The following is a 20,672-nucleotide window of genomic DNA, read 5'->3' as shown; positions in this document are numbered from 1 at the left end:
TCAACAACTAGAGCTGTCAGTAGTCATTGCGATCCTTTCATCAATAATTCTGGCGATGTTATATTTGCTGAAGTAAATCATCGTTGTTTCATTTTCAAGTACAGCTTCTTGATTTTCTTGTAAACACCTTCAGTTCTTCCCGAAGCTACTTGCATCAAAACTATTTTTACCCGGTTTGAAATAATTGCGAGGTGCTTTGACTTTAGAAATTAAATTTATAATTATAAATCTTTAGAAGTTGTTAAAACATTTGATGGACCATGAAGTATGTGGCTGGAAGTGTTTGTGTCTGGCTAATGCCACTAATGGCCTGGCAGGTGTCATGGAGTATTTTGAAGTAGAGAATACAATTTGGAGCATTTGGCCTACTTACCTACTACTGGGAGCCACTAACATCAAAGGTGAAAACTTGATAAGCAAGACGAGCAGGAGAGGAGGGTGTGGTCACTCGTCCCTAGAGGCAGCGATGATTTGTTGCAACCTCTGACCTCCTAGTGAAGCACCAGTGATGTTTAGATATTCGTACAATATATGGAATATATATATATATTTATCAGCGGAACATCACAAGGTATAAGTCATCATGTGACGAACTATAAATGCTAGCAGTCTTTTTCATTTAGAACTGTGTATAATTCCAATCGTTTCCATTAAAATAAGAATTAACTGCAGAAGAATTAGCTATCGTTTTTCTTCATTAATCGTGTATTTTTAATTGATTAATTTAACAGAATTTCTTTAGAATAAATTTAGACAGGGCAGAGACGGATTTGGTTATTTTGTTTACAACGGAAAGAAGAGAAGATGCAAATGTCCGGATGAACTACATGAGTGTGAGTCGTCTAGATATCCTCAACTCATAATAATGATAATAGTCATTGTGTGACATGTTATTATTGTCTCTTGTTCAGTAGTCCTCGAGCCACTGCTCAGTCTTATCAGGAGGATAATCCCACGCCCACACACCATTGCCCTCCTTACCTTGTTGGCACACCTGAGCTGACGGACAGGTACATAAACTTATCTCTGTAGTCAGACCTTTATCACTTATCAAACTGTCAGCATCGTGTTTGTGGATAGCGAGGGAGTGGATTGGGACGAGGTAGGTAAATGTTTGCATCTACTCATCCTGTAGGACTGTTGTCACTGAAGCAGCACTCACTTTCTGTTTCCAAGGAGACGGAAGTAGCGGGACAACTATCGAGAGTCTCAGCTTCTTGCTGACATATATACATGTATTATGTGTTTGCTAGTGTGGACTAGTGTGTTGACCCTTGTGAAGTTCAGGGTGTCTCCCGCCTCCTGGATGGACGGTTGATGTGTTCTTTGGTACAACTGTCGCTGTCTACCTGCACACCTGGGGTCAAGACACCGGATCCTTGCACGCACCTCTTCTCGGGTTAACGGGAGTGGGAGGGGTTAACATGGTTCGTGGTTTGCGTCAGCGGCTTCGTTGTCCCCCTCAGACCTCCTTCTCAAGAAAATGCCTTCTACATTGTTGAGTCGCTTGAAACCAGGCTTTGTGATTGATATAGGGGTGTGGTGTTGGAACAGGTCGGTGAGTGCATTTGGCGGAAGGGAGGGAGAAGGATGTCGAGAGGGGAGGGGGAGATTTTCGTGTGTGTGTGTGTGAGTCTGTGAATGGAAACAAGTGAGCGAACACGTGGGCGGACACACGTGATGGTTTGCATTTCCAGCATCAACGGTATGGGTTTCAAAAAATAGCGGGCTTTTATGTATATCTGTGCGAAAAATCTACATCTTGCCAACATATTCCTAAGTTTCAATAAGCAGCAAAGGATAGAAAGACAGAAAGAATTAAATGAGAGAAAGTCGTGGCTGGACTTCTCAGAAATATCCTGACATTTCTACTTTTTAATTCCGGCAACTTCGTGTTCATCTTCTCTGCCCCTACACACCCTACCCCCATCCCAAGGAGACGGTCTTCGTCATCGTGGAGTGAAAATAGTTTTCTTGTCACTATGATGAGTGTGTTTTGAGGAAATGGGGATCGGAGCAACGGATAGCAATTGTCTAGAACAGAGACAAAATGGTTCAGAATAACAGGTGAAGATGTTGACACTTTTTTTTTTATTTGACACAAAGACACAGCATCTATTGTCAAAGGTCACTACAAAAATGGAGGAGCAGGAACCGCGACCTCATGTGGATACCATAACTAACTTTAAACCTAGCCTTAAAATATTTATCTTGTTACCACTAATCAACCTAAATCCTAAATAATTCCTGTAAACCTGGTAAATCTCTCAGTTGGACAACTCCTGTCACATGCACTGACAGTAGTCCGACATTGTTTAGTGTCGCTTTTTTCCACCCGGAAATGACAAACGTCAAACCGTTTTATCAAATCTCAGCTTTAAAAATTTTTTACATTTTTTTTTAAAGGAAATGGGAGACAGGCGCGAGCTCGGGTTGCTAACAGGGCGTGTTGACCTTGTTGACCTCTCGCCAACCCCGCGTGCAGCTCGTCCTCGGAACGTGTCCCTGTGTCTGCACAAAGGTTCCAATCGTTCTGACCTTTCGTGGCCCGAGGAGCCCCCACAAAAACAGCGGTGTCAAGGGTCACTTCCGATGCGTGCCACTGCCACGAATGTGTGGGAAAACCCAGTCTGTCCCCAGTACCGGGACCCTAGAGGTGACCCCAGGGTGTCCTGGCGGCAAGAGATCCAAGAGGACAGACGGTCAGTTGTGAAGATAAACGGTTTCAACTACAGACGACTATAATTTCTGTGAAGTCTGTGGTTTCAACGATAGATACGGGTGGGGAGGGTGCGGCCATGGCCGTAGTCTGTTGTTAGGTGAGGCGCACTAACCCCGGGACCCTAGTTGTGACACGAGGGTCAGTCATTACTCCTGAGGCAATATGGGGAAGCTATCTTGTTTCTGCAGTTTGATGGGGTGTCTAGACCCGCAGATGTTGATTTTACCCCTGGGGCTGTAGTCCCGTAGCAGTGGTAAAGCTCGGTGGCAAAGCCACATAAAACAATATCTGCGGGTATGCGCTTGTCTCCAGGTCAGGGATCGGATGTCATGGGTTCATTTCTCGTCTCGGACGTTTTATTTCTCTTCATGTGATCCGAGTCGGCGTACAGCACCTCTCCTATAAGACCCTCTCCTTTCTCTTTCTTCCTCCCTCCTTCCCTCTCTTTGCTTTCCTGAATGGGTCAAAAGGTCATCCCAGTGAAAAGTATTTGATTTCATTCTTCTTGTTTTTTTTCTTCTAGTCGGTTGCTCTGCACGTGCGTGTTTATTGCTCACGTGCAAAGAGCACGTCACGGCCTCTCTCTCTCACACACACTCACTCAACATGGATGGCCAAACATCAAAGAAGATTCAACGATTGAGGGTGCAGTGGGTGCAGTTTTTAATGACCATATTGAGTTCATTGGAAATACTCTCTCACAAACTTTTAGCGAATATCGCCTCCATACATCTCCAGCAAAAAGCACTGAATTTCTTCTGTCTCCCCATTTACAGTAGCTACTGTAGTGGCAGACACACCGGCCATTCGGGGGGAAAGGGGAGGAGGATCTGACTGCCAGTCTGTGGACCGTCAATGTTGTCTAACAAAGAATGAAAGCTAAGATGGATGACTTGCACAGTAAGTAAGAAACATCACACCATAAATACCCTCTTACCAGTCCTGCTCTCACCACAACTTGTATTACTGCTGGCAGACGATTTTTTTTTCCAGTTAACTACTAAAACGAGGCATGAGACTACAAAGCTTCCGGTTTAGTCACATTCTTTGTTACGGCTGAGACTAACGGCGGAGAACTTGGCAAGCGTTGGTCTTGGCAGACAGACATCAATCCACCTATACACGAATGGGTGTCAAGCCTGCCAACCAGTCCCATGTCACCCCCAGGTGTGGTGTCACGTGTGCTGGGGTCGGGTCACGCGTGGTGTCGATGTCATGAAGACAAAGATTTGCACTGGACCGGAGTGTGACGCCCGGTGAACGACAAGCACCGGCTGACCCGCCTGTCGTCCTTCGACAAATGGTTTCTGCCTTTTTTCATTCTTCTTCACAGATTTGTTTCCCTCCAGTTTACTACAGCCTTCCATCACCTCCACATCTGTCATTCAGTCATTAGTCACGCGTCTCGTACCTATCGACGGAGGAAGGGATGAGGGTAGACAGGGCCGCCATCTTGTCTGTTGTGGGCGATAGTCAGCAGGTCCTTTGACCACCGCGGCGTCGACCATCCAAGATGTCTTGGACGGTCTTCGACAGAGTGATGTGCCGGGTCACGTGACCAAAGAACATCAGCTTACGTCCAATGAAAGTAGTTCTTGGTGTCCATCGAGTGTGGCCATCTTGTTTCTATGTTCTCTGTATGAGATCCGGAGCAGCCTCCTCGGACACTCGTTCTCGAATTCCTGGATTCTCGCGGTTATATTGGTTAGTTCCAGAACTTTTCTCGGGTCCTGATACTACATTAGACTGCATTATACTGCATTATACCTCACTTGAAACCAGTGCTCCTGAGGGTGACGCCCCTTAGATCGTTATTACCCAGGCTTAGTCTGAGTGATTCTTATCATTTCAATCAACTCAGTGGGGGAGGGCAGGGGGACCCTCGTATTCTACAGCGAAAAAAAATTCCCTTCAAACGAGAGGAGACAACTGATGTTTTGTGTCCCACGAAATTTTAGTGATTTGCGGTGGGCAATGGCGGAGTCAGTCAGACAGACCTTGCAAAGCCTCAATCAAAGCTCAATTCCTTTTTTTTTCCTTTCGTGGCTTTTCAACTGATGTTGTCAAGACAAGTGTACAGCCGTATAAATGTTGAAAAAATGTTGAAACAATTCTCCGAGTGCTTTCGTTTCTATTTTTACAATTTTGTGAAGCCGACACGTCCTCTTGTACCTTTATTTATTTATAAACCAAGAATTAATGAAGCAATACCAAGTGAGTTCACATCTTTATTTTTATAAGCTTCTGCAACAAAGATGTTTATTGTAACTTCTTTTTTCTTTGTCTCTAATGAGCTTTTCATCTTTTATTTGATTTTCTGAACCTTATACATACTTTTAATTTTTCATTTGCACTGAATTTTTCCAGATACCTTTGCCATTTTCCATATTTGTTTAGAAACACTGATTATTAACATCGCCACCTATGTCTCTCATTTCATCGCGGACCACAGAGGTATTCATCATCATCGCAAACGAAAGCAGGGATCAGCCACCATCATCCTCTCCAAGGTAATCATCGGTGTCAGGGTTAGTCTCTCCAACCACATTTTCCCCTCCACAAATGTGAGAAGAATCAGTGCCCGAAATCTCAATGAAGGATTGTGGATGTGATGAAGATCGTGCTCAGTGGGTGTGACCTAGGTGATGGAGCGAGCAGGCATGGTTGAGAAACTGTCAAACAACCGCCGCAAACCTTGACCTTGATTCAGTCAGAACGCCCCCTGGTGATGAGCCTGGACGAGTGAAGACGGATGAGCCTCACGAAACCTGATATTTTGATTGTCGAGAGCAGGACCAGTCAGTCGAGCTGTTCCCGACTCAGCTGGATCACACCCTCGAGCAACATAAACGAGCGTAACACGGGTGTTTGCGTTGTCCACCCTGGGGTGACCCACAGAGGGCGCTGTAGTTCTGACTCCATGACGCAAACCAGACGCCAGGAGAGGGTCATATGAGGTCAGCTTTCCCCAGTTGATGAATGCCACTCAGACTCCATTATGATCGAGAGACTGGAAAGTAAGTGCAGAGGGTCAGGGACACGTCGACAATTTGTTGGCCAGAGGTTTGTAAGCCAGACACTGTCAGTCGGGTGGAAGACTACACTGAACATCATTGTCGCCACTGAGCGAGATAAAAAAAAAACTGATTTCAACTTACTAGACTATCAGAAATGTGATATAAATCCTCTAGAAACATGAACAGACTGTCCCTACGTTCTCAGTTTTCAAAAATAAATGAGTTCAAGAAAACAAGAAGCATGCAATGTTGACAGTTTACGAAAAGACAGTGGCAACACTAAGCATCGCCTTACGATGTCCAATATTGTGGCGAGATGGTCGGACAGGGATTATTTATTAGTTTGAGATCGTGACTTTCACAGGATACCTCACGACGAAGTCTTCAATTCATGATGGTGTACCACTCTCACAATACAGATGTTCCTTTGTGTAGGAAGAGTAGGACAAACGGTCTTGAATGGAAACCTACAGGTGGAGGCTCTTGACGGTCAAACCCGACCGTTGCGCTCGAGCCATGTTAAAGAACCGAGCTTTTGTGTTCAGGTTATATCAAAGAATTCCACTATACAGTTGAGCCCAGAAATAACAGAACCATTGTGTTTAGTTTACCATTGATAAAGAACCCGGCTGCTGGGTTCTGGGTATTTTAAAGAACTCGGTGAACTTGGCGAATGGTTTCCTATCTGGAGATCTTGTATGGACAGGCGCCGGGTACCGTGGGTGTGTTTTAAATCACATCCACACTCCACTGCGACATGCGCAGAAAACAAAATAACCCAGTTCATAGCATATGGAGTGACTCCCCTTGACGGAAGTACGAGCGATTCGCGTGCTTGATTTGTTTTGTTACCGCGCATGACAGTCGGCCATTTTGGAAGTCCTGGTGTAAAGTTTGGATCGAGAGACAGGAAGACCGCTTCTGTGTGACCTGGGATACTGGGTTTTGTACCTCCCAAACTCCTTATTTCTTCTGTACTGCAGTCATCGAGGAGGAATATACGCCATCGTCAATCATGGCGGAATAAGAAAGGCGTAGTGTAAACTTCCGGTGTAGCTGTCGGCCGCTGTTATCTCGAGTGAAAGAGAAACAGTTCTCGTGGTTCTCGTGCTGGCAGATCTCGCAGCCGTAATTTCTGATGTTTAGGTTGGTCGCTCGAGCTGATGCATCCCCACGTCCCGCGCACGTGAGCCAGGTGAGTCAGTCAATCATGTGCTGAGGGGACAGGCCGGCAGGTAGACAAGAACAACACAAGAAGTATCCCGACACTGATATGAGAAAGCAACTGGGAGAGAAAGATACAGTGGAAGACACGTGTGGGGATCAGGAAAAGGAGCAACTCCTGAAAAAGATAATTATCACTCGATTGAAGCTAAACAGACAGAAAAAAATGAATAAATGAATGACAAATACATCCAAAATAAAAATAAATAAAAGAAAAAAATGAATATAGCAACATTGAAAATGAAAAAATGAGGAAAGATTAGAGGAAGAAAGGATGGATAAAGATGGTTGGAGAACACTGGACTGACATAGTAGTAACAGCAACAACTGACTTAGGGAGAAAAACACAGCAAGGCAAAATTAAAAGAGAGATAAGATCAACTAGGAACGAATAAAAAGGACTGAGAAACACGAAAGAAAATTCATCAGCGAAAAAAATCCGTATTGGAGGGAAGAAGATGATTGTCAAGCCGATATTGTTAGCCACCCACGATCAACAAAACACAGTGAATATCAAATGTAGCTTGTTCATAGAACAGTGTTCACTGACATATTAGTTCATTTAAACATGTATCTGTTGTGTGAATATGAACTACCACGTGACTTGTCCACTTGCCTGTTACTGTCAAGGAAACTGCCTAGTGTCCTCGTGCAGGATTATAAAATGAAATTTATTCAGATGTCCACTGCAGCTGTATTCGGCTAGTCACTGCAATTCCAGGACATTTTAAACCTTTCTTGTGCAGCTAGATATATTTGTCATTCATGCATCCACCTGCCACTGATGCATTCCACTCTTTATATCCACGACTTCTCTCCGGAGCCAAGAAGACTGAGAGTCCAAAAGGATGCCGTGACATCAAGAAATCCACGATGAAATGAAAACGAACACAGCTGTCAACAAAGGATTCAAAAGAATACTCAACATTCTAGGAAATCGATGAAAGTTTGAAAATTATGGAGAGTTGTAAACAAGGACTGAAAAGATAGAAAACAATATGAAGGACTTGAAAAGTCTGTTATATGCACACACCACGACTCAAGCTGTTCTTGACCTCCATTGATATATTGTTGTAACAAGAGATGGACAAGAACGACAGCAGGCTCTTTAAATGATTTATAAGACAGCTGTAAACAACAACAAAAAAAAATTTTTAAAAAGCTGTGGAGACCGAGAAAGGTTTGAGGTTCAGAAGAAGGAAGAGGCGATGCTGAGCTGCCTTCACGACCGCCTGAGTGTTCGTCTCCCGGCAAAGTCTGTCTTGTCCAGGTCGGATTACTGACCATTACCCATAATTTGTAACCAAGAGGCTAGCCGGGTGGGAGTACGGAAAAGAAGGTAATTAAAAAAAAAGGTGTGTTGGGGACGGGATCTGATCTCACGGCTACCGACAACTTATAACTTCAAAGAAAGTCCTTTCCTTGTTGTCCTAACGATGGCGCCGTCAAATATACTCGGTTTAGAAAAAATCCCGAGACTAAGCTAAACATTTGTGTTTGTCTCACCTACTGGTTGCTAAAGAAAGGAAAGGGTGCTGTACTTTGAAACATTGTCTGACGGGAAAACAGTTCCACTCTTGACCCTGGCAGTTCCCCTTCTTCTCAGATTTTATCTCATCGAATGTCTCGCTTCAACAAAGGCTTCACGACCAGCCGGCCAATTTCCGGTAAGTGGATTATGAAACTGCTATCTTAGGAAATAACGATGATGATACATTGAGTGGGCTAACTGTGAGTGGTTTACTGGCTCTAGGCTCCTAGAAGAGCTTTTTTATTGTCACTGGGCCAAGCGAACGTGGAACTGAGAGCTGCTATGAAGTAGTAACCACAAGGCTTTATATCAGTTTCATAAGGCTTGATGTAATTTATATCAGCTGCAGTTAATTCTTTTCCGAACTGAAAAGGACGAAATGAATGTCTCTGCCCTGTGACTTATATGTCCTGCATGTCTCCTTTACAAACATTTCGGAACATCTGACTGCAAAGGTTCGACAGCCACAAACAAATCGCAAACGTCTCATTTTCGAAGAGGCCAACCATCTGTGATATCATTTGTTTTAAATCGGAGAGGGAATCAACACCACGATGCCCAAACAATAAGGAAAGTGGAGAAGAGAAGACAGAAGAAAAGAAAAGATACAGGGAGGAGGATACATGGAAAGTGTGGACAGCGCTGGTGTGATTAACTCCCCATGGGGCTTTGAGGAACCGTGAAAAATGGACAGAACTGGTGGCGAGGTCACCGTTGGTCAACGAGCATGAAAGTTAGGGGTCACATGACAGTGATTTGTCACTGGCCACCTTACAAACTCAGCTTCATCTCCATGTTCCGGTGAGATGGTGGAGGAACTCGGGAAAATGTGCTTCTGGGGAAGAGATGGAGATGAGAAATGATGTTACAAAACCAGATGCGTAGGTAGAAATAGTAGGTTGCCATGAGAACGCTGCGGGTAGGTAGAAGTGGTATTCGAATATTAACGTCTCTGTGGTAGGCCTGTAAGTCCAGATGTAACTGTGCTTTCAACATGATCATAGACTTACAAAATGGTGGAAGCAGCACACACACACACACACACAAACCCACTTATCTTTTTAGTCTTCTTTGTCCTCCTAGTGCCGCAACCATACCACCCCAGCGGATCCGGTTCTGGGCTGACCTGGTCTGTCTCCGAACCCTGCGTTTCATCTGTGGGTTTAAGTCCAGAACTTGTCTGGTTAAACTCGGTGTCAAATTGTAATAAAATCAAATTGTCAACCGTACACTGCAGTCTATGCAAAAACTTATTAAATACATTTTTTACTAAAACAAGGATATCGGCCGGCAGCTCTTCCTTGCGATGTAAGTGTAGAAGCAGGACTGAAGTATCGTTGGAAGTCAGAGAAACATTGCAGTGTACTGCTGACGTCAACAATGTCTGTAAGACACAATATCAAACACAATAACTGTAAAACACAATAACAAACACGTTAATGCTTTGTACAAAGCCAGGATCGTGTTTTCACGAGCAAACCGTCGATGTCGCAGCTGAAGATGTGAAATATTTTCACGGGTGAGTCCCGTGCTGTGTCCTGCTGACCGTTAGCACGGACACCTCGTGTCGCGTAGTCACTGGGTCAGTGGAACTTATTCTCTCCCTTGTCTTGCTTGTGTCTTGCCGTCCACACAAAGTCCCCGACATTATGGGATAGCAATTGTCATGAACTGTGGAAGGCCGGCCATCTTGTCACTTATTTCTTGTTGGTGTTCTTTGTAGGTACTGTTGTCCGTTTTCGATGTCCTCCATTGACTGGGCAGGCAACTCTGACGCACGCGTACAATGATGTCTGGAGGGGAGAGGATCTGGTAGGTTGTTGCCGGTCTGTCACTCGATCTTGTTCACTCCATTGAGTATGACGTGTGTGTTCCTGGCAGTTGGAGGGACCTAGGGGACAGTAGCAGGGTGTTTGTGGTCCGTCGTGCACTAGTCATCTTCGTTAACAGCAGCCTCGTTGTCGATGACGTCACCGGTTCTGGGGCGTGTGTGTCTCGGTTCAGCGGATTTGTTCATTGTTGTAAACGGCGAACTTGACTTTTTCACGAACTTTAGACACGTTAGTTGGTAACGGCTGAATAGCCTGGTGGATAGAGACGAGGTCTGAAGACTGAAAGGTGGTGTGTTCAAATCTGACAGTGACAAATAAAAAAAAGTGAGTGAGTGAGTGAGTGAGTGAGTGAGTGAGTGAGTGAGTGAGTGAGTGAGTGAGTGAGTGAGTGAGTGAGTGAGTGAGTGAGTGAGTGAGTGAGTGAGTGAGTGAGTGAGTGAGTGAGTGAGTGAGTGAGTGAGTGAGTGAGTGAGTGAGTGAGTGAGTGAGTGAGTGAGTGAGTGAGTGAGTGAGTGAGTGAGTGAGTGAGTGAGTGAGTGAGTGATGAGTGAGTGAGTGAGTGAGTGAGTGAGTGAGTGAGTGAGTGAGTGAGTGAGTGAGTGAGTGAGTGTGAGTGAGTGAGTGAGTGAGTGAGTGAGTGAGTGAGTGAGTGAGTGAGTGAGTGAGGAGTGAGTGAGTGAGTGAGTGAGTGAGTGAGTGAGTGAGTGAGTGAGTGAGTGAGGAGTGAGTGAGTGAGTGAGTGAGTGAGTGAGTGAGTGAGTGAGTGAGTGAGTGAGTGAGTGAGTGAGTGAGTGAGTGAGTGAGTGAGTGAGTGAGTGAGTGAGTGAGTGAGTGAGTGAGTGAGTGAGTGAGTGAGTGAGTGAGTGAGTGAGTGAGTGAGTGAGTGAGTGAGTGAGTGAGAGTGAGTGAGTGAGTGAGTGAGTGAGTGAGTGAGTGAGTGAGTGAGTGAGTGAGTGAGTGAGTGAGTGAGAGTGAGTGAGTGAGTGAGTGAGTGAGTGAGTGATGTGAGTGAGTGAGTGAGTGAGTGAGTGAGTGAGTGAGTGAGTGAGTGAGTGAGTGAGTGAGTGAGTGAGTGAGTGAGTGTGAGTGAGTGAGTGAGTGAGTGAGTGAGTGATGAGTGAGTGAGTGAGTGACAGTGAGTGAGTGAGTGAGTGAGTGAGTGAGTGAGTGAGTGAGTGAGTGAGTGAGTGAGTGAGTGAGTGAGTGAGTGAGTGAGTGAGTGAGTGAGTGAGTGAGTGAGTGAGTGAGTGAGTGAGTGAGTGAGTGAGTGAAGAGTGAGTGGTGAGTGAGTGAGTGAGTGAGTGAGTGAGTGAGTGAGTGAGTGAGTGAGTGAGTGAGTGAGTGAGTGAGTGAGTGAGTGAGTGAGTGAGTGAGTGAGTGAGTGAGTGAGTGAGTGAGTGAGTGAGTGAGTGAGTGAGTGAGTGAGTGAGTGAGTGAGTGAGTGAGTGAGTGAGTGAGTGAGTGAGTGAGTGAGTGAGTGAGTGAGTGAGTGAGTGAGTGAGTGAGTGAGTGAGTGAGTGAGTGAGTGAGTGAGTGAGTGAGTGAGTGAGTGAGTGAGTGAGTGAGTGAGTGAGTGAGAGTGAGTGAGTGAGTGAGTGAGTGAGTGAGTGAGTGAGTGAGTGAGTGAGTGAGTGAGTGAGTGAGTGAGTGAGTGAGTGAGTGAGTGAGTGAGTGAGTGAGTGAGTGAGTGAGTGAGTGAGTGAGTGAGTGAGTGAGTGAGTGAGTGAGTGAGTGAGTGAGTGAGTGGTGAGTGAGTGAGTGAGTGAGTGAGTGAGTGAGTGAGTGAGTGAGTGAGTGAGTGAGTGAGTGAGTGAGTGAGTGAGTGAGTGAGTGAGTGAGTGAGTGAGTGAGTGAGTGAGTGAGTGAGTGAGTGAGTGAGTGAGTGAGTGATGTGAGTGAGATGAGTGAGTGAGTGAGTGAGTGAGTGAGTGAGTGAGTGAGTGAGTGAGAGTGTGAGTGAGTGAGTGAGTGAGTGAGTGAGTGAGTGAGTGAGTGAGTGAGTGAGTGAGTGAGTGAGTGAGTGAGTGAGTGAGTGAGTGAGTGAGTGAGTGAGTGAGTGAGTGAGTGAGTGAGTGAGTGAGTGAGTGAGTGAAGTGAGTGAGTGAGTGAGTGAGTGAGTGAGTGAGTTGAGTGAGTGAGTGATGTGAGTGAGTGAGTGATGTGAGTGAGTGATGTGAGTATGTGAGTGAGTGAGTGAGTGACGTGAGTGAGTGAGTGAGTGAAGTGAGTGAGTGAGTGAGTGAGTGAGTGAGTGAGTGAGTGGTGAGTGAGTGAGTGAGTGAGTGAGTGAGTGAGTGAGTTGAGTGAGTGAGTGAGTGAGTGAGTGAGGTGAGTGAGTGAGTGAGTGAGTGAGTGAGTGAGTGAGTGAGTGAGTGAGTGAGTGAGTGAGTGAGTGAGTGAGTGAGTGAAGTGAGTGAGGTGAGTGAGTGAGTGAGTGAGTGAGTGTAGTGAGTGAGTGAGTGAGTGAGTGAGTGAGTGCGTGAGTGAGAGTGAGTTGAGTGAGTGAGTGAGTGAGTGAGTGAGTGAGTGAGGGAGTGAGTGAGTGAGTGAGTGAGTGAGTGAGTGAGTGAGTGAGTGAGTGAGTGAGTGAGTGAGTGAGTGAGTGAGTGAGTGAGTGGTGAGTGAGTGAGTGAGTGAGTGAGTGAGTGAGTGAGTGAGTGAGGAGTGAGTTAGAGTGAGGAGGAGTGAGTGAGTGGTGAGTGAGTGAGTGAGTGGTGAGTGAGTGGTGAGTGAGTGAGTGAGGTGAGTGAGTGAGTGAGTGAGTGAGTGAGTGAGTGAGTGAGTGAGTGAGTGAGTGAGTGTAGTGAGTGAGTGAGTGAGTGAGTGAGTGAGTGAGTGAGTGAGTGGTGAGTGAGTGATGAGTGAGTGAGTGAGTGAGTGAGTGAGTGAGTGAGTGAGTGAGTGAGTGAGTGAGTGTGAGTGGTGAGTGAGTGAGTGAGTGAGTGAGTGAGTGAGTGAGTGAGTGAGTGAGTGAGTGAGTGAGTGAGTGAGTGAGGTGTGTGAGTGAGTGAGTGAGTGAGTGAGTGAGTGATGAGTGAGTGAGTGAGTGAGTGAGTGAGTGAGTGAGTGAGTGAGTGAGTGAGTGAGTGAGTGATGAGTGAGTGAGTGAGTGAGTGGTGAGTGAGTGAGTGAGTGAATGTGAGTGAGTGAGTGAGTGAGTGGAGTGAGATGAGTGAGTGAGTGAGTGTGAGTGAGTGAGTGAGTGAGTGAGTGAGTGAGTGAGTGAGTGAGTGAGTGAGTGAGTGAGTGAGTGTGAGGTGAGTGAGTGAGTGAGTGAGTGAGTGAGGAGTGAGTGAGTGAGTGAGTGAGTGAGTGGTGAGTGAGTGAGTGAGTGAGTGAGTGAGTGAGTGAGTGACGTGAGTGAGTGAGTGAGTGAGTGAGTGAGTGAGTGAGTGAGTGAGTGAGTGAGTGAGTGAGTGAGTGAGTGAGTGAGTGAGTGAGTGAGTGAGTGAGTGAGTGAGTGAGTGAGTGAGTGAGTGAGTGAGTGAGTGAGTGAGTGAGTGAGTGAGTGAGTGAGTGAGTGAGTGAGTGAGTGAGTGAGTGAGTGAGTGAGTGAGTGAGTGAGTGAGTGAGTGAGTGAGGTGAGTGAGTGAGTGAGTGAGTGAGTGAGTGAGTGAGTGAGTGAGTGAGTGAGTGAGTGAGTGAGTGAGTGAGTGAGTGAGTGAGTGAGTGAGTGAGTGAGTGAGTGAGTGAGTGAGTGAGTGAGTGAGGTGAGTGAGTGAGTGAGTGAGTGAGTGAGTGAGTGAGTGAGTGAGTGAGTGAGTGGGTGAGTGAGTGAGTGAGTGAGTGAGTGAGTGAGTGAGTGATGAGTGAGTGAGTGAGTGAGTGAGTGAGTGAGTGAGTGAGTGAGTGAGTGAGTGAGTGAGTGAGTGAGTGAGTGAGTGAGTGAGTGAGTGAGTGAGTGAGTGAGTGGTGAGTGAGTGAGTGAGTGAGTGAGTGAGTGATAGTGAGTGAGTGAGGTGAGTGAGTGAGTGAGTGAGTGAGTGAGTGAGTGAGTGAGTGAGTGGAGTGAGTGAGTGAGTGAGTGAGTGAGTGAGTGAGTGAGTGAGTGAGTGAGTGAGTGAGTGAGTGAGTGAGTGAGTGGTGAGTGAGTGAGTGAGTGAGTGAGTGAGGTGAGTGAGTGAGTGAGTGAGTGAGTGAGTGAGTGATGTGAGTGAGTAGTAGTGAGTGAGTGAGTGAGCTGAGTGAGTGAGTGAGTGAGTGAGTGAGTGAGTGAGTGAGTGAGTGAGTGAGTGGTGAGTGAGTGAGTGAGTGAGTGAGTGAGTGAGTGAGTGAAGTGAGTGGAGTGAGTGAGTGAGTGTGAGTGAGTAGGTGAGTGAGTGAGTGAGTGAAGAGTGTTTGAGTGAAGTGAACGTGAAGTAGAGTGAGTGAGTGAGTGAGTGAGTGAGTGAGTTGAGTGAGTGAGTGAGTGAGTGAGTGAGTGAGTGAGTGAGTAGAGTGAGTGAGTTGAGGTGAGTAGAGTGAGGAGTGATTGAGTGAGTGCAGTGAGTGAGTGAGTGAGTGAGGAGTGGTGAGTGAGTGAGTGAGTGAGTGAGTGAGTGAGTGAGGTGAGTGAGTGAGTGAGTGAGTGAGTGAGTGAGTGAGTGATGAGTGAGTGAGTTGAGTGAGTGATGGAGTGAGTGAGTGAGTGAGTGAGTGAGGTGAGTGATGAGTGAGTGAGTGAGTGAGTGAGTGAAGCAGGGGAGTTTGCCCCCCACGCCGAACATCTTCCTACGCCACTGGGTCCTTCAGTGTGTGCACAGCAGTTATGAAGGAGTGAAGACGACTCACGACTCACGACATCCTCTAAACAACAGATAAGCAGTAATTTATGAAAGACTAAAAGGCTCGCACCGCGGGTCTGAAGTATTTAAAATCACAGCAGACTGTAAACAACTGAGAAGATGTGCTTCAGTCTGTGATGGACTGAACAACATTTCCTTGAGTAACTGAAAAGAGATGTTGTGTTGGAAATTACAGATAAGAAGACAAAGAAGGGAATGGGGACTGGAAGGGAATGTTGCAGTCTACCTGTATGGCAGTGGCAACCTATGGGTGTGCAAGGCCTCTCTCACCTTGTTGCATCTGCCTTTGGGGTAGAACACTTGACTGCAGATGAGCAAGGCAAGCTCATGTGTGTCCATCTGTTCGACACTAACAATGTGTCCCTCAATCAACAGCTAATTAATGTTTTGACAATAGTAGTCTCTTTCTGCAGATTTCATGTCAAACTAATTTCTCTGGAGGCGGATGCAAGAGAAGAGCCGCCATTTGAGTTGTTTCCTGTTTTCTTTAGCAGATGGCGCGACGTCCTGTCATAATTTTTTTCCCCAGAAGAAGAGAATAAGGGATAATTGTAAAAGCTGTAGCTTCTATAAATAGAGTTTTAAAGATCAGCCTGTGGTAAATAAATATTTAATACCTAAAAGAACGCGGTGGGAGAGAATAAAAGAGAGAGATGAGGACAGAGAGCTTACATGGAACAGAGCGAAAGGGAGAGGTAAAGAGCGAGATGAGGTAGAGGTAAAGGAGAAGAAGGAGACATAAATAATATATTAGTACTCCGAGAGAGATAGAGTAGAAACTGATTATTCTCTTTATATCGTGCCATTTACTAGCAGCTAAATGTCTCACTCCTCCATAACTCTTCTGTCTTCAACCATTCTTCAACCAGGTCGGTCTGTCCAAGCAGGTTTGACAGGAACCAGAAGACGATGGTCGTCACGGATACAAACATAAGTAGGTCAGTCGGCCAGGTACCGGGACTAATTACTGAGAGAGAGAGAAAAGAAGTGTGTGTAGCTGGGCACCACTCGGCCCGCCACTAACGGTCATTAACCTTTCTCGGCATGCTAGGAGCCACGTGCCCCTGCTACATAAGACAAACAGCGGATTGCTGAGGGCAAGAAGACAGCAGCGGATACACAACACAGGGCAATGATTCATAACTACAACACTATTAATTCTACTACAACAATTACACACAAATGTCCGCTCCCTAACATTAAGCTAAAAAGTCTGCTTCTACTATCTACTTATCTTACTTTAATAACAAGCTGACCTCACCTGTCATCGCCGCATCTCGGTCTCTCCCGAGATGAAAGCGAGCGAGTCCCGTGTTTCATGTATTTAATTCACCTTCCTAGCTTCTGGGTGCGCTTCAGCCGATCAGTCAAGCAGAGCGTGTGGTCATGTGGTCACGTGGTCAGACCTATATGACTAACCTCCACCCCGTGATACAAAGTCCAAACTTCTTGTATGGCAGCTTCAGACAGTACATAAGACATCAGCCTTCAATGACAATAAGTTATTACATTTATTTACTTCCATGAATTAAGGGTATTTTACTTTTGGTGACAAGAAACTAATATGATTACAATACCCACAAGGTGTTGATAGTCAACGACTAAGCCCAGTTATAGCAGAAGAAATTTAAGACATTCAACAATCCAACCTTGTCTCACACCCATCGTCAGTTAACGACTTTCTGTTGTACAGCTTTGAGCATCAGATTCCCTTTGAGACTTTTTTTTATCTCTGAAGATAAAGGTTGTACTCGGGTTTTGCACAGTACCTTTAAGCAGGATAACTCGAAGAGACTGCCGCCACCACGGAGCTTTACAACTTCCAATGGCAAAGGTGAGCTGGTCTTTATTCCTGTGCTGACTGTGTGTTGGTGAGTTGTACTGGAGCCGCATCCTCTGTTCAGGTCTTCAAGAACAAGCTGCGATCATCCATCCACTGGCAGTTGTTCCACATTCCAGCAGTCAGGTTCAGTCCCCTTGTTATGGCAGCGCAATCTACGAGAGTTATCTCCCTCATAACACTGCCGAAGTGCTAAAGCTGCCAAGTTGTCTCACTCGGGTATCAATTAGCTTTCTTTTATTAGCTTCCCAACAGCTCGTCTTCTTTCTTTTCTTGTCTTTTGTCTTAATTTAATGCCACATTCATCGGCGGTTTTCTTTTCAGCAAGGAATTCTTAGCATTCGGGACCGCGGTCACGTGATTCAGAGATGTGACAATGTCTTTAGCAGATTCATATTTTGTGAAGAATAGTGATGTTCCGGATGGGAACGTTTTGCATCAGTGATCATGTTGCTAGCGGAGGATTCAAACTGCAAGATAATTGGCAGGCCTCGGTTAATTCAGAAATATGAAAACTTTGGAGAAAAACACAGATTGACACCACTGCCTGTCATGACACACACACACACCCCATCTTGACACCACACTGGCCTTTATGACACCCCTTCCCCTATTTTTCCCCAACACGAGTTACCAGCTGAGCCCAACCTTCTCTTCCTGAAGCTGGCTGTCCGTCTGGCTGGTCCTCTGTCTTGTTTTCATCTTCTTTTCATCTCTTCTGTTATGGCAAGTGATGGAGACGGCGTGACCCCTGCACAGTCGTCTCCGCGCTCGGTGCCGAGCAGTAAAACTTATGACCCCGCCTGACCCTTTCGTCGCTTCCTGGGAAGTATCTCCGAGTATTAAGTTCACCTTTTGTTCCATTTATCTCGCCACTTCTTCGCACAAAACCATTTGTCTGGCGGGAGGCTTCGCGCTTCAAAGAAGCGCCCCCTGAAGGTAAGGGGCCGCCACTCGCCTATCTGACGCCAAAGGGAAATAACTATTGAGATCGTTGACACATACAAGAGTGGCCGAGACTTGCAGCCAAGCTAGGAGGCTATTTATCTCGCTCGATGAAACCCCCCATCTGAGTATACGCAAAACGTTTTACGGATCCGTGTGATGGAGTGGCCGAGATACCCGGGGTTCCTAGGAGTCGAGATGGGAATTGAAATGTGTCACCCGACTTGCTTTCAGCAGCTCGCAGAGTGCGGCAATATTTTCAACGAGCAGAGAATTGAAAATCTATGATCAAGCACAGCCTGGCTTTCAGATGCTCGTAAATCCTGACATTTAACTTGACTGGACGTTTCACTTTCACAGATTGAAGAGACATTTCACTTTTCTGTTCACACAAAAACAAAAAAAAGCTCGGCAATGGCTCGCTCGATCGCCTCCGGGGAAAATGATGTTTAAAACAACATCGATCACAATGTGAGATTTCTTCCCATGCTCTCATTCTATGGCTTCTGCATTGTAGTCGTGCAAACAGTTCAAAGAACTTCCAACTGGCGAGCCGCTGGACGATTAAGACTCACGTGTCACCCTGCAGGGAAAAGCTCCTGGGTTCAGATTTTATCTCCGGACATTCACTGTACATGACACTGTTTCCGGGGCTGGAAGTTTTATCCGGGCACTCCGATTTTCTCTTCCTTCTATCACTCCTCTCCCCTCCACTCTCAACAGTGTGAAATCCCATCAAGGTGGAAGCACTTTCCCACTTAACCAACCAGCCACCTCAATGGCTCGATGTATACACCTGTCCAGGCTTTACAAGAAACGAAGAAGGCAGGTCGTCGTGTCGGGTGTCATGTTTTAACTGCAGCACAAGTTTGCCGCTAAATGTCACTTGTTTACAACACTGGAACGACCTAAAACAACAAACAACAACAAATCCACGCACGCTCCGAAAAAAAACCTCATAGGGAATCTCGGAGCACCAGGTTAGGTTGACGATTCTTATAGAAAAACTTAGGATGCTGAAAATAAAAGCTTGTATAAGGACGCCAAAGACAAATAAAAGAAGTTTGTTGGACTGAGAATCGATGCATAATCTGGGGTGGATAAGCCATCTACGAAAGCAGGAACATTCTAAGAAACAAAATATGAAAGTTGCATTAGAAGAAATTCCCTGATGTCCAAGAGGAATGAAAAAAGAAAAACACTAGTTAACGATTTTCCTCTCTCATTCCAGACGACAAAAGACGAAGGTAAGAATGAAGACGAGGAAGGCAAAGAAGACGAAAACTTCGGTGATGACGAGAAAGGCAGGACTGAACATCTTTGTCACAAAGGTCAAAGCATGTGAAGCAACATTTGTACTAATTCTTAGAACAGAACTGGAGTACGCATTAGATGTAGTTGAATGTATCGTATCGGGCGTATCGAATATCGATATCGAGTTACACCGCATTGTATTCCATCAGTGCAGATGGAGCGGCTGGTAAGACAATACAACCTCATCACACACAAAACATTTAAAAATATTGTTCATTAACGTATTTGTTGATCCTGCTTCCTTGTATGTTGAAGCTGGAGAAAAGAAGAGGATAACGAACATCAAGGAGAAAAACACAGCTTTCACTCACTCACTCCCCTGCTGGACACGTGACACAAAAATATAGTTCCATCCATACTTAGTCTGGAAAAGTAAGTCTGAACAACTGCAACACAGTTTGTCTCATGTCTTCTTCGTATCTCCACCACCCGACATTTCTATCCTCCATTTTACCCGGTTCACGTTGACTACACAATACTGTCTAATGTTCCCCAATCCCTTCCCTCCCCCCAGACACAATCTGTGGTGGAGCTTCACAAACTGTTTGTTCTTTTGGATGTAGCGCGCGCCTGACACGATTCCCTCATATTGAGTTTGAACAGCTTCTCGTGTTTCACTCAACGGGTCAGCGGTCAGTTGGTCTGAGCTGCTCTTGGTGTTTGTCTGCTGATGGAAAACATTCTGATGAGTAGTGGAGGTTGGTGGCGTTATCTGCCCTTACTTTCCCTTCCTTCCTGCACTCTGTCTGCACGTGATGTGTGTATGTGTGCCTGTATGTGTGCGTGTATATGTGTGTGTGTTTACGGCACCATTGCTTACAGAAAAATGCAATCAGCAAACGAAAGCAACAGTTTCTGAAAGTCGTTAGCATGTTATTTACTGTCTCCTCCTGCAGTTGTTTGTGAACATCTGAGCCATCATCTGCTTCAAGGGAAGCTTTGCATCGTTGATGAGCTCCACACTGCGTTCGGGTTCCATTCTTTCCTGCAGGTAGACACCTGGTCTATGTTGGTTGTTTTTTCTTTGTTTGTTAACAACGTGTGTTGTGATGTAGCTCTTACAGAAAGTGGATTTTCAAACACTTTAGTTCCTGTCCTTGCTTGTTTCCAGTCTTGTAGCAAACAAGTTGAAAGAAAAGTGAATAAAAAGTATTATCTGCTTATTACTCAACGTCTGGATATATTCATGCGTGTGCGTGTGTGTGGCGGGGTGTATGGTTGTGTGCCTTTATGGATCAAAACGTTTATGTGGGTCTACTAACCTCCTGCACATGCTATGGTAGATTTTATCATGTTTGTAGACTGCGACTCACTCCGCCATCAGTGTAGATATACACACCTGACACACGTGACGATTGGAGGGTACACAACAAACTGAAATATGTCGGCAATAAAACGAAAGCCCTCTCATACTCACACAAGGAACGAAAACTAACCGTCGTTCATCAGTCCCCGCAAATATG

Source organism: Pomacea canaliculata, linkage group LG8 (genome assembly GCF_003073045.1).
Source record: "Pomacea canaliculata isolate SZHN2017 linkage group LG8, ASM307304v1, whole genome shotgun sequence".
Lineage (NCBI taxonomy): Eukaryota > Metazoa > Mollusca > Gastropoda > Architaenioglossa > Ampullariidae > Pomacea > Pomacea canaliculata.
Note: the sequence above shows the minus strand (reverse complement) of the source record.